The following is a 12975-nucleotide window of genomic DNA, read 5'->3' as shown; positions in this document are numbered from 1 at the left end:
ACCGACTTGATGGAGTCACAGGTGTTGTAGGAGGTCCTGCAGAAGTCGGCAGCGGTTGAGAATCAGGACATGAAAGTGGAGTATGTGATGGGTAAGTATCCGTGTCTGGTGTTGGCGTTTGAGGAAGGTTAACATTAGGAGAAGCCGAAGGTGGAAGTAAGATCAGCCGTAAAAGGAATTTTCCTAGTTCCTTGGTCTTCTCTTCCGCTCCAGGGTATCTGATGACTAGCATCACAAACGAGAAAAAGACCCTGTTGACAGCGTTCGAATACTCGTGTTTTTACAGCCCGAGGGTAAGCCCCTCTCAGGGGTTTTAGGGAACAACGGAACATGGCCATTTAACTTTTTGGTAACATATATAGGAACAAAGGGAAAATAAAACTGGGAACACGGGAACAAAAGCGTTATTTGGGGAGCAGGGAAAACCAAAATCAACGAAATACTTTCAGGGAACACTGGAACACAAGGTAAATTTTGTTGGGAACAAGGAAACATGGAACCCCATGATTCTATAGTAGTTCGTAATTGATTTGACTCAGTCTCTCAGTGCGTATCTTGGTTGTAAACATCACTTGTTCATATAATTTTTGAAGGTTTTATGGTTAAGCAGTAAATCTTCGGGGTGGGGATGAATAGTGTGGTGGATCTCGATTTGCATATTTCGTTTACATCTCGCATTGCACCGCACAAAAGAAGCAAAAAAGTCTGATCTTACAAACTGCTTTTCTTGATTGCTTTTCTTGCTTTTCTTTCCATTCGTTTTCTCCGTTGAGGTCGCGAGAGATGACCTTTCCCACGAATTTCAATAGCTTCTTTCTCAAGGCACTCGACAAGGGAGTTCCATGTTGCCTTTCCTTAGTTGGCGTCGAATTATACTTTGAAGTAAAAACACCCCCGATTTCTTACCAACCATCCTCCTTCAGTACTCGCACACTAAAGTTGGTCAATTTTACTGTATTTTTTTGCATAATTAATAAGGAAAAACCCGAATTTTCGTTTTTCCCCATTTCCTCGGACAGATTTGATTTTTCAAACTTTAAAATAATTTTTTTGAATATATCTCCCTAAAAGGGTTTTCTAGGCAAATTATCAGAATTTTGGTTTTTTTTAGCCTGGCCAACGATTCTCGATATTTACAGTCACGGCCTCTTAAAATATATTTTCTCGGGAACGAATAGGAATATCGAAAAAGCCTCACACCGTTTTTACCCTTTTATCTGCTGTGTGATACAATCCCGTTTGTTGGGATGTTCATGGTAAGGCAAAGGCTTTTTCCGGAGGGCACCCTTTTCTGTTGACGGTGACTTAATCTTTATTCAGATTTCTAACGAGTTGTGCTAATTGTTATGCTGCTTCTTGATTTCATATGAGAGCATCAGTCACAATCGTATCTAATGATTTTTTTTTTCTGATGATAATTTTTCAAAGGCGTCATGAAGAAACTGAGTTGTGGTTCAGTTTTTTGGATCAAAACGCATACAGGAAATAAATGAATAAAAAACAAAACTCAGTAACTTAGAGTTAATCACTATATTGACTTCACAATAATTTGAATATTACTTAGAAACCTAGAATCGTTTTTCTTTTTCGAACATCTTCCAATTAAAAAACAGAACTTAGGTTCCAGACGAGCTTACAGTCGCAATTTTATTTTCAAACCAAGCCAACACATCGTACTTTTCCAGCCCTTTCCTCTCTACATTTTGTTTTGTGCATCATTCTCCACGGAAAAAGGGAAAGAAGGATGACTTTCGATGTCAGGTCTGAAAACAAAAAATTGTTCGCGATTTTAGTATCGGTTACAACATGATATCGAGTGCAATTTTTTGTTAATAATTTGCATGGAAAAAGCATCTTAGAAAGATAAGCAGAGGAAATTTTGACAGCGCACGCTATTTGTAATTTTCATTCGTGTTACAACTTTGCACTCGTATGAAATGAAAAATGCATTCGTTTTCAGCCAATCAAAAGTGCACAATGTTTACATATACATCGCTTTTACTGTTGTCGACGTTTTCGACTTTCTCAATTTTTGATCATATGCATCGTTTCTTTCATGAGAGATTATTTTGCAATTTGAGTTTAAAGATAACTAGCGAACGTATATACTCCTAACTTTTTAAATAATGAGCACAGAAAATTTTAAAGTCGTTAAGGAGAAGAGGAACAGGTGGCAAGAAAAGGAGAAATTGGTGAGAAACAGCCGACTTTCACACGCAGTGAGTCACCTTCATAAACCATTATTCCAGGAGTACATAAAAGCAAGTATCCGGCTGACTTGGAGAATGGTTATCCAGACACCACCACTGAAGTTACAGTATTAATCCTTGTACCTACAACAGTGCCATAAAAAGATAGGTTATCATACGAGTCCTGAGGTACGTACGTTGGTGAAAGGAACCCCTGACCAACATCAGGAAGAGGAGATAGCGTGTTATCTTTGGCCGGGACTGTTTGATGGGGAAGGAAGATGTATTCGAAAAGGAGAAGTCTTGTGTAAGATAAAAGTGAATACTGAGTAAGCTTCTCTTTAATTTTTACGTCCATCAACTAAAGCAAAAACCTATGTGCATTTTAGAAACTGCTTTAATGTTGAAAATCCTGTTAAATATGTTTTTAGTTTTGCCATGCTCTAAATGTAAATGAGGGGCATGAATTAGGTCGATTCATGATCGAAATAAGTGGGTTTTCTCACATAAAACGACCTCTTATTTCAAGTGTTACCTGTGACGTTACTATAGAAAGAAGGAAGTCTGAAAAATAAATGATTACAGATGCAAGTAGTATCGATTTGAAACCTGGTGGCAGTACTGGGGATAAATGTACCACTATTAATACAACTTTAGTTTGAGAACTGCGTGGCGATGCAGCCAGCAATTCTTTTTAAATAGAATGCAGGCAATGCAATGGGTATTCTATTTGTTTAATGTAATTGCACGCACTATTTTATTTCGTCTACAAGTCAAAACATTAAAATGTCTTCACATGGACATTTTCCCTACTGATGTTAAATGAGAGCATTTGCTCAGAAACTAAATTGCTTATATATTTAGTAGTTAAAGCTTCTTTTAGAGTTTGGATGGTCAAACTAAAGATATAATAAAGATTGTCCTTGGTTAACTATCCATAATTCAACATCTATCTTAAAGGCAAAAGCTTTCCTCGCAATTTTTCTTGAGTAAATGATTGAATATTGGGTTATTGAGTTCAAATTTAAACTACAATATATCTTTTAATTTTGTAAGAAATATAAATTCTGATATTGTGAGTAACACTATGTTTTGTTAATTGTTGGTAGCTTATCATAACAAAAAAAAATTCCTTTAAGATTTTTATAAAAAATAACGCACGCTTTCACAACAAAAAATATTGGTATAATAGCTACAGATCACTGAGTAATTATGACTGGTTTGGTATGCAAATCACGGGCGCTTAGAGAGTTATCAATTAAAATATGTCTAAACAACTTTTTTGAACATCGCACTTATGCTGACTAGGCACTTGTCTTCTTTCCCTCTTGCACATCATATGACATTTACCTTCAAATAAAGGAAGACTCTACAATCACTAGCATTGGGATTGTTTTATTGTTATTGATGCTTACTATGATGAACTATTGAAGCGATTGACTGCTTTTAGGAGTCAGATAATTCTTGAAAAGTCTCACAAGGTAAATCACATTGCTTCTCAGACTAGACTTCGTGAGTGATTACTCAGGGAGCGCACGTCTATGGAATTCGTTTTTTGAAAATAAATGCTAAGGTTATGATCATGGTCTGATTATTGTATTAGATCTGTTTTGAATCTCTGTCTTATATACAACAGAAAAAAAAACACGTTCATGATCGACAGAAAAAGTCCAATGTGGTTTGAGCGCTGTTTCCACTTGAAATATCAGAGGCAGTGGCGGTTATTTCAGTTCCTCCGAAATACATACTGACTTCTATTTTTCTATCTTTACCTCTCCATGTATCTGGGGACTGAACTTTGACACTTCCAATCTTTGTTACCTCGGGGTCAGTAACAAACTGTGCTTTGGGATTGCTTGTGACGTAGAATCCAAATTTCAGGCTTGTCGCATTAGCTCGCACAGGGTGATATGATTTTGTAATTCGCTGTCCGAGCTTTATTACGCTGTTTTCCTTTACAAAGCATTTAAAAACTTGACCGCACTTTTCAATTCCATCTGCAATAAATTTCTTTTCTTCAGGATGAATCCCTTCGATAAAATCTACCGAACGATCGGCGCCAAAAGTTGTGGAGACGACTCTTTCGGATATTTTCGTAGGTTTTTTGCCAAAGATTACAGCTCCTTGAACAACTGCTATGGTTGTATAATGAGGAATAAGTATCCTGAGCCTTCTTGCGAACTCCGTTTTTAATTCCTGTTGTAGGAAAGCAGAATCGGCAAAGCCGCCAACAAGGAGCATGGTTTGCACCTTTGATAGTTGCGGTTTTTTCATCAAAGTTTTTAAATGTTGTTTAATTCTCTCCACGACAGGGTTAAACAATTTCTTCATCATTCCTGAACTTAGGCAAAGGTACTCTTTATTTTTCAGTCTTACGTCCTTAGTTCCATAGCTGTCCATCACTGAACTTTGAGTTTCATTTAACATGGATACAAAGCTCCTTGGTAGGCGGATGTTTGTCATCAAACTGTCGTCTAAAATGCGCTTCCCACGTTTTTTTCCTTCAAACTCGTTCATTAACGACAGCCAATCAGATGGATGCTGCTCTTTGAACTTTTGAATTCTTTGTACACCAAACAACTCTTCCAGGAGAGTTTCAAACTGCTGGTTGACGTACATTCCACCATAAGGTCCCCCTGTGACCTTGTGGATCTCTTTAATGTTACCATCATCTTGTATTTCGTGCACTGTCACGTCTAGTGTCCCCCCTGAGATAAATGATGAAATGGAAAGTCAGCTGATATATACTAACTTTATATCCTACCCTGCATATCCTGGTTAATCTTTTTTCGATTAATCGACATCGCAAATGCATCATTGACTTCTCGGGACAGTCAATACGTTTCTTGGTGATTCCTAGTGTATTTACTGTAAGGATTTATACCCCTTGAAACGAGAGTTGTATTTAAAAAAAGGGGTTGGTTCCAACCGATGATGATAATAGTAATAATAATAATATTAACATAGTTAACATCAATGATGAAAAAAACAGCCTACGAGATTACCTATTTACTACTAAAATTTCAATAATCACCACTGGATTTAATGTTACCAAACAAATTAGTAAATAAAGTGTCAGTGGCGTCGTAAAAAGTTCCCTTTTCCACAGGGATAATATAATTATCTGATAACACTGACATTGAGTAACGACAAACAGAATGGCAAAGAAGGGTCGTGCTGCGATTAAAGGTTAATTTGAGTCGAGAAAAGTCTCTCTTCTCACTTATTGGAGGCCATCTTTAATCAAAAAAGTCAGTCATGCTTTTTATATGAGTCTTGTATAATTGCTCAGGTGATTATAGAGATGCGCGCGCTCTGACTGGTCGAGTATTGCGTCATATCTCTCTAGAATCACTCGTGTGAGGTGATTAAAGTAGGGATGCTAAATTTTTCAATGGCTGCCTCCTGTTTTATCCGTGCTCTGCGGAAAATGATGCATGCAATGAAAGAAAATAAAACTCTAAAGACCACAAAAGATGCTACTAAGTTTGGTGTAACACTTTTCAAAAGAAATACGGGAACTTTTTACTGATTGAATCAAATGAGCCTACTAAATTCTAGCGTAAACTGGCTGCTTATCTTGATACGAATAGCGAAGACAATTGAAACAGGATGGTTTTAACATTAAAACGAATTTACCGCAGAATTCGAAAGCAACTGAGCAATTATTCGTCTCAGGCTGAGTGAATATTGTTGAATAATCCCCACGACGTCGTCTCGGAAATCATTCATCATGATATTTACTGAGCCTGAGGCGAGTACTTGCTCAATATTCTGTGGACAAAACTTGTTTCGGTTGATTAGGACCTTTCGAAGGTGTTCTGGTAGGTTGGCTGCCAAGGGTGAATAAACCGAAAAACAGTAGTAGAGTTTGGATAGGACTCTCAAGTCCTTGTAGAGTCTTAAAAGACTCTACAAGCCTTTTTGCCCATGCGGTGGTCACAGTTTGTGCAGTGTCCGCAAAATGTGAGGCGCTGGCAATATTAAATTCCCTTTAGTTCCTATTTTAAGTTTTCGTGTATTCCAAAGCTAAGAAACGTTTTGTTATAGGTTTTTTTACGTTCGCGGTTGGAAATTCGCAACCCTAATTCATAGGAGTATTACTCCGAACCATTTGGCTTGTTGATAATCAACAGCATTGCTTAGCTTAATGATGTATAATTTTTAAGCTTGGTGTGAAGAAAACTGTTATTCAGTGAATGGCAAAGAAATATTCGGAAAAAAAACAGCTTAGGGTGATGATGGCTGCGCAGGCTGTAGCCTTTGTTCATTTTGACTTCTGTGTATTTTTACTATAAATCTCTTAATGAGTTAACTATAGATATTTTACCTACTACTGTATATAGTTTTTTTTTAGTTTGTATATTCTCCCCTAATTGGTGTCCCCAAATTAGTAAGGGATTTGTTCCCTGGCTAGACGGTTTTTGACACTTTAATAAAGTTTCTATTCTATTCTATTCTATTCTATTCTATTCTTTCACTCGGTGTCGAACCGACGACCTTCTGATTAGTGCTTCGAACTTTCTACCTACTACACACTTCGAGGATGGGAATGTCGGTATATGATACTTCTGCGCAATCATAATGTAAGTAAATGTTTCCCTGAATGATGTTTAAGACCACGTATTAAGCTTATTCAGAGTTGAATTAAGCTTGTGCGATCTTTATGAAATTTGTCTTATGGGGCAGGGGGCAGAGCAGTGTAGATGGTTTAAGAGTCTTAAAAAACCCTTTCCTTAACTACCATAGAGGATGACGATATAATATAGCAGTCAAGTAATGGAATCTCTGCATTTTATTTGCTTCGTGTCCTTAATCTGTTAGTTCAAAAAGAATAAACAATAAACAATAATGTTACACGTTGATTGCTATGTTCTTAGCTTGTTAACTTGAGTTACATACCTCCAATGTCCACGACAACGTAGTGTGTATTAATTTGTGATAATATGCCATCCACAGGTCAACTGCCGACTTCCGCCTGAAAATCACTCAAATTTTTCTCTTGACAGAAAATTGCAGCTGCTTCTGGCTCCAAAGCGATCATCAGTTGATCAGGATTCTCTGGTGATCCCACACCAGCCTTTGAAAAAAGACAGACTTTTTAATTTAGATAGCAAACCTAAATAAAAACCTGAATGATGTCGTAAAGTCGATAAAAAACAAGCATGCACTATTAAATGTTTCGACTATGTTTGCCACAAGATTAGCACACCTAAACAGACTTCATATAAAGTTGTGGGCACACCCAGATTCAAGATTTGGAGGCATTCATTTCGAACTGGATAAAACATGATATTTTAACATTACCTGATAAGCTGCTTCTCTCATAAACTGCTTTGCGCCTGGAGTCCATATTGCCGGAACAGTTAGAACCCATTGGACATCGTCTGGACTGAAATGATCATCTCCAGTCCGCTGACAAATTACTTTGATGGCTTCGTCTTTGAGAAATGTAATGGACCTTGTAAACACTGTCTTGGCCTTGACAGGTTGTCCGTTGGCTGCTTCTATTAGAGTCTTACTGTCAAGACTCTAGGAGAGAATCAACCCAGCGTTTAAGGGAAAATATGTCGTCATATCTTTTTGCAATCGCCTCAACAAAGAAGAGATTCCAAGAAACTTCAGAGGAACCAAAATATTTAAGGATGACGAAGATTGACGCGTATGATACGATTAAAGATGACGGAATTGAAATTTTATACCAATGCTTTCGCCATGACAAAGTCCTTCAAGATGAGCGAGTTTACGGTTGAACCTGACAGCTATGGTGGACTTATAGTCAGGGCTAAGGTCGAGCCAGCGCTTCTTACGCTGGCATTAATAAGCATTTTGTAAACGTGTTTGTCGGAATAAATAAGATAATACGATATGTTTAATATTTAATTAAAAAAAATAATTAAAAAAAAGAAAAACATAATTCTTTCAAGTAACAACTATCGGGCCGGACGGTTGGGGTAAGTCTGGAAGTTAAGACAAAGCTATTTTTGTCTGCTCGCTCTTCTGTTCTAGAACGTGAAAAGTATCACCGAGATACCACAGGCACCCTGGTTCGTCAAAAACCGTTTATTGCGCCGGCTAACCAAAAGAAAATTAAATCATATCATATTTATGAAAGCAGTGGAAATAGACTGGCATCCAGCTTGTGATTTACAAACTTTTCTCATGTTTTCCCAACATCCTGCGTAGGTAATTACGCCTAAAATCAATTGAAAGTGCCGTCTATGTCTTTAATAATTTATATTTGAAACTGATCAGTGGAGCTCATTCTTACCTCCTCATTGTGAAGAGTCATTTTAAAATGTTTGAAAAAGAGATAATCTTTCTCTTCTCTTTCATCTTGAAGATTGCTGTATTTTTCCATCGCGTCATAACCAAATGAGTCAAATGACAGATCTGTTTTGAGTAGCAGGCATGTCGGGGTTTTGCTTGTTTGAGCGCCTCGTTCATTCGCCCAGTCTCTGTTCATGAAGATGGCGTCCTTTCCCTCATCTTTGATGAATGAAAAAGCAAATCCACTGTAGGTTGTTCCAAAATCAATGGCAACAACTGCCAGATATGAACGCCTTGAATTATAAAGGAGTGAGTCTTCCAGTGCTGTAAGAAATTAAAACGACAATTTTACCTCTTACTAATCGAGTTCGAGAACCGTATTGTAAGTTACAGAACGAGTTTTATAGCCAATAGCTTACAGTACAGACCGAGAAAAACAAGAGAGAACATCTTAACTGCTTTCAATAAAAATTGGACTTTGAGTCGTCAAAAGTTCAAAATATTCTATTAAAACCCATAACTCACTATAATGCCAAATTACATGAAAAAAACAGGTCAAGTATACAAAGGTTTTCAGCAAGGAACTGTGATACAAAGTTCTGTCGGTAACTCCAGATCTTTTGTCGAGAGTTTTTCAAATGCTTGAAGTCTGCCTGGCACAACGCGTTTCTTCGTAGAAATGGCGTAGAAAGTGCGAACTAACGGCAAACTTTGTTCAATATCAACGTCAAATGAATGAATAAATTTCATCAATGCGATAGAAAACTGTACAAGGATCTTTTCAACGATTAACTTCAACTTTTTGGTGTCTTCCGGCGTTTTCATGGAAGCCGCCGGGTGCACTCGGGCTGAGCAGGATTGAAGAAATAATGTTATTTGAAGTTTTTGCTTGAGTCTGATGTCAATAATAGTTTGGAAAGTCTCGATCTTCAAAGGTGATGTGGCGAGGAAGAGGATCAGTTGGATTCACAGCGTTTTAAAATATGAATTTATCGAATAACTAAGATCTCTCTGGGCGATCGAAGCGATCTGGCGTTGCGAAATTATCTTGTTTACTTGTCATTGAATTAACGAGTTTGACAGCGTCAGCGACTATAGGTTTTTAAACGGGCTAACTTGTCAGAGGCTTTCTTGTCAGAATCTTTTTTTAAATGAAATAATGATGAAAAATAGACTAGTAAAAAAAGTGAAAGCCACTAAGCAAGTGAAATAATTCTTGGACGTAAAAATGAACAGACAAATGAAAAGTTTAAAAATAGATTATTATGATAAAGATCAAGGATACTTGTTGAAATCGGCCAAGACCTCGCGAGTTCAACAGATACCGGTCTCCATTCGCATTTGAGATCATTATCCACAATAACATTTTATGTAAGATTCTATCTACTTGATTTAAGACCGGACATTCTGGCTTTCCGTGAAACGAAACATTGAAGGATTTGATTTCAGGAATATTGGCTTTGAGTCTGAGCGGTCTAGCGATCTTACCTTTGTAAGCCATTCCTGTGGCTAACCACCTTGCTAAAAGGATCCCTTCACAAGTTATCTGTTAAATTGTCCCCTTCACTATCGAAGCTAAATCCCAGCAAAATTCTCCTTAGAAGAATCAATGCACAACTTCGTGAAACATCCCTGTGATAGTGTGCTTTTTCTCGGAAACAGCCGAGTTATCAGTGCTAAGGATCAATTTCCTATTGGTGGGTTCAGGAAAAGGTCAAGTTGACGTAAACTTCCCAGAATTCCTGGAAAAGCACTCAAGCTAAGAGAAAATAATATATTCCATTATCCCAGTGACAGTGTGCATTTTCTCGGAAAACAGCCAAGTTTTCGGTGACTAAAATCAATTTCCCATCGGTGGATGCAAGAAAAGAGTAAGTTGACCTAAGCTTACGCGAATTCTTGGAATAACATCCGAGCTAAGAGAAAATCAGTAGTATATTCTATTCTCCTGACTGAGTATAATCTTTCGCGATGAGTATCATAGGATGGTGAATATTATTTAATTCACATCAGCCACAACAATCTGCTTTTTAGTGTTGATAAGAAGGGACTTTTATCTATTTTGTTAAGTCATTGACTTTTTCTTTCCGTTTTTGTTTTAGTTCCATATTTACTCCTTGTAAGCAGGAAGTTTTTAACTAACTCTTCCTCTTAACCGTTATTGCTATTCTTTTCAAGGATACTTTTCTATTAATGTGTCCTGTGGAATTTCATAAAACATACTAAAATATATGACCAGCAAGATCAGTTATCTGCGTTATTCAGATATAATTTAGATTATCTACATAGCCCGTTCGGCTAATACTTTGCGTTACTAGTGATCGATGATAATACTGTAACTGTTCGTGTTTCGATTATGAGCGGTGCACCGGCGTAAAATCTGGAAGACTGGAAACTTTGGGCTAGCGGTTCGAAAATCATCATGGTGAGGGACTGATGTGGATGGATAACGCTATACGTTTTACTATCACTTATCCACCACCGGATAGCAATTTATCCGTTGCATAGCATTATTCGACCTTTATATAACTGGGCCCTGCACATTTATTAAACAGAAAACCTTACATGAAAATGATAAAAAATGAATCACTTAAAAAACGGGGTGTCTAGCTTTACATGTGTTGACTATCTCTGTCTCGAGATTTATACTTTCTGTTTACTCTGCTGATATCACGGTAAATAGACAAAAATAAAGAATTAACATAAATAAAATAAAGCATTAAACCGCACAAGGTCGGTGTCTTTGTTCACGTCTAGAGTTTCGAGTGGAACAATTTGCTACTAGGAAAATTGAGTTTACCTTCAATGTCAATTACCATGTACTGTGTTTCTGGTCGGGCGATGGTGTCCTTAACTGAGGCATCGTCACTACCACTCTCAGCGACAAACTCTCTCACCTTTTGCTCCCTACAGTAGACGGAGGCCCCCTCTGGCTCCAAAGCGATCAGTATCTGCTCTGGGTTGGAGGGATGTGCCAGCCCTGCCTGAGATAAAAGTACAAATACTGGATGTCAGTATAGTCAATGAAGATGATGTTACGGAGACATCTTGCAGAAAATGGCCGTAGGAAAGAAGTACATCACGGTAAAATGTGTATATCATAGCAGCTCACTTGATAAGTAGCCTCTCTCATGAATTGTTTTGCCGCTGGTTTCCATATTGCTTTCCATATCAATCACCTCAAGTTCCCGTGTATAATATCTTTGAAAGATATGGTATGGAATATTTAAAAACATCCAAAGCCCTCATGTGCTTGCCATTTCCTGCCTCTACAGTGGTCTTTATATTCAAGCTCTGTAAGGAGAAAAACCACGTTTATTTCGAAAGTTTATCAGTTCTATGTTTGCAGCAAGTTTCAGTTCGGAATTAATCACCTAAACAACATGAGAAATATCTTTCTATGAATATTTCTAAAAAAAGTATAAACCTATTGTTATGAAGAGTCATTTTAAAGCAATCAAAGTAAAAATATTGTCGAGCCTCTTCTTCCCTCAAATCAGCAAATTTATCTTTGGCTTCATGGCCAAACGAACTGAAACTCTGGTCTGGATTGAGCAACATACATGCAGGTGTCTTCATAGTGAAGTAGCCTTGGTCACTTCTCGATTCTTTATTCATGTGAATACTTTTTTCTCCCTCTTTGTTATTGAACGCAAATGCAAACCCACTAAACGTTGTGCCAAAGTCAATTGCTACCACAGCGATGAATGTAACAGGAGAGGAGAGGAAAAGTTCACCTCCCTCTTGATCATCTGTTGAACAATAATTATAGTCAACAACTAAATAATTAAATAAGCACATGCCTCAGAAAGAAATGTCAAATAGATGAGAGAGGCAGGTGATGACAGATATAAAATGCAAAGTAATGAAACGTGGTTTCAGTTCATGTATTGGCAATTAGTAGAAAAGCAGAATTTTATTCAGCAGTTGATTTGAAGTTATCCGAATCATAGAAAGCTTCAAGCGCTTGAAATACTTTATCATAACCGAGCTGAAATTTGCAGAAGAATTCCGAGAATACCGAAAAGTCGTCGATTTCTTAATATCATCGTATTAGAGTGTGCCAGGTTTGAAGAAAATCACGACTTGAACTCCATTATTGTATTTAGTCATAAATGGGACGAATCACTGAGGTCTCATTTTCACCTTCAAAAATATGATATGGTCCATTTAATATTAAGAATGTTTGTTTGAGCGACTTTCAATTCTGTTTTCGACTTCATGAGCTCATGTAGTGGTCGGTCACAATAATTTTGGTTTGTGCATCGTCAACTCACATTCCGAGGTTCTTTGCATCTTTAAGACAGCTCTTGTTCATCGAACACGAAGATTTGTAGTGGAAATCACTCAGCGGTAAAATAATCGCCCTCTAGGAAACTAGGTCATTATAATGTGTTACAGGGGATTTTGTCCCTTTCTTGGAAAGATTACGTCATAATTATAGTGGCCTCAAAGATAACGATTTCTTTAGGTTAGAGACATCAGACGTTGTTGAAATTAAAACTTTGTTGAGGAC

At 37.4% G+C, this 12975-nt stretch overlaps 1 pseudogene; it reads right to left on the bottom strand.

Annotated features, from left to right (window-relative positions):
• Positions 1 to 235: 235 nt before the first annotated feature.
• On the bottom strand, positions 236 to 11446 carry LOC131768693 (heat shock 70 kDa protein 12A-like; annotated as a pseudogene).
• Between the last annotated feature and the right edge of the window lie 1529 nt (positions 11447 to 12975).

Source organism: Pocillopora verrucosa, chromosome 11, assembly GCF_036669915.1.
Source record: "Pocillopora verrucosa isolate sample1 chromosome 11, ASM3666991v2, whole genome shotgun sequence".
Lineage (NCBI taxonomy): Eukaryota > Metazoa > Cnidaria > Anthozoa > Scleractinia > Pocilloporidae > Pocillopora > Pocillopora verrucosa.
Note: the sequence above shows the minus strand (reverse complement) of the source record. Positions and strands in the feature narration are given on the sequence as shown.